This window comes from Myotis lucifugus, unplaced genomic scaffold, assembly GCF_000147115.1.
Source record: "Myotis lucifugus unplaced genomic scaffold, Myoluc2.0 scaffold_165, whole genome shotgun sequence".
NCBI lineage: Eukaryota > Metazoa > Chordata > Mammalia > Chiroptera > Vespertilionidae > Myotis > Myotis lucifugus.
In genome coordinates, this window is record NW_005871213.1 from 2,786,602 (window position 1) to 2,788,132 (window position 1,531).

Consider the following 1,531-nt stretch of genomic DNA (forward strand, 5'->3'; position numbering starts at 1 on the left):
CTCCCACAAGAGAGAGGGTCTGGCTTGGGGGAGCCACAGAACCCTGGCCGTAGGGACTGAGGGTCCCCATGCGCCTGCTCCTCAGCCACCTGCCTGGGGACCTTGACTTCCATGAGGCAAATGAAAACGCTGGAGTCTGAGGGACCACTCTGGTGCTTTCGCTTCTCCGGGCCCATTCCTGCTTGCCACCACCCTCTCTCATCCGGCCAAACCTCCGTGCAGGGAGCAGGCTTTACCTCCTTTTAGAAACCCCCCAGGTTCTGTAAACATCTCTCTCTGACTCCCACTTTTGAACAAACCAAAACAATGAGAAAACACAGACCCCACCGGGTACTTCCACGAGGTCAGAGAAAGTGACTTGCACCTTCTTCATCCATCCTTTTGCCCCACCCCCTCCCGTGAGCCTGGCTGCGGGCCTGGAACTGAACTGCCTGCGGTCTGGCCAGGTGCTGGCCTGAGGCTCGCGGTCATCGGCTGCTGGCTCGGGGCAGCTGGTCCATTTCGTGATGCGGGGCGGGAGCCCAGGGGACGCTGGGCGCCTCCAGCGCGGAGCAGCTGGCTCCGAGGAGTTATTGCAAGTCTGCACAACTTAAAAAGCTGCAGTTTGGCAGTTTGGGGGCGGGAGGGGGGAGCGCGGGGGTGGGTCCCGAGCGTCCCATTTCTCCTCCTCGGGCGGGCGGTTCGCGGAGCCTCCCTGCTCACTGCAGCGGGGCCGGCAATGCCTCTGGACCACACGCCGCCCTGGCCGAGGTCCGGGTGAGCGCCTCCGCCTCGGCCTCGGGCACCGATCGCCCTCTGACGGGCCCCTCTTCCATTGGTGGGAAGCGGACCCAGCTCAAACCCCTTCCGCTCGGGGCGTCGGTCCAGCCCCGCTTCCGACCCGGTAAGTGGAGGAACGGAGCGTGGAGAACAGCCTGGATCTGCCCTGTGCTCGGTGCTCCAGGCAGCGGGCCGGTGGGAAGCGGGCAGGTCGCGGGGCCGTCTCCTGCCTCGCACTTTGTTTTGAAACAAGTTGGGGCCTCGTGACTTCCCGGGGAAAGCCCGGCGGATCTGCAGTGCCGACGCGCCGCAACTGGGGGGCCACGGCGAGCGGGCGGGCTGCACTCCCGCGGGGTCGCGATGCTCCCCGGACCTAGAAGATGAGCAGGCCAAGGGAAAGCGCACGCTCCTGGACAGACCAGTACAGACGCGGCTCACTATGGGGGAGTGTAAATTTTAATAATGCTAGATAACGCAGGTGAAATGCAGTGGAAACAGAATAGCAGCCAGAGACTCTTGGGAGCGAACGGGCAGGGCGGTGCGAGGCGAAGTACAGGAACAAAGCACAGAGACAGAGATGACACCATACATGGCTGAGCAGCAAGAGAGTAGAGGAGGGTGAGCTGGGGGCGGGAGCACGGGAGTACTAAGAGGATGAGCAGGAGCTGATCGCCCTGACTGGAGTATCAGTACATTCTAGTTGAAAGGCTAGCTGGGAGAATGAGGTGCGTGGATAGGCATCAGATTTAGTAGCTACGGGTATAGGACTAAA

At 62.1% G+C, this 1,531-nt stretch overlaps 1 protein-coding gene across 1 annotated transcript in view; it reads left to right on the forward strand.

The window, feature by feature from the left end:
• Positions 1-705: 705 nt before the first annotated feature.
• Positions 706-1,531, forward strand: part of KCNS3 (potassium voltage-gated channel modifier subfamily S member 3) — a 28,187-nt gene continuing 27,361 nt past the window's right edge. Inside the window, exon 1 of the mRNA XM_014461998.2 lies at positions 706-883. The gene's annotated coding sequence lies outside the window, so the exon portion shown is untranslated. The remainder of the gene's footprint in view (positions 884-1,531) is intronic.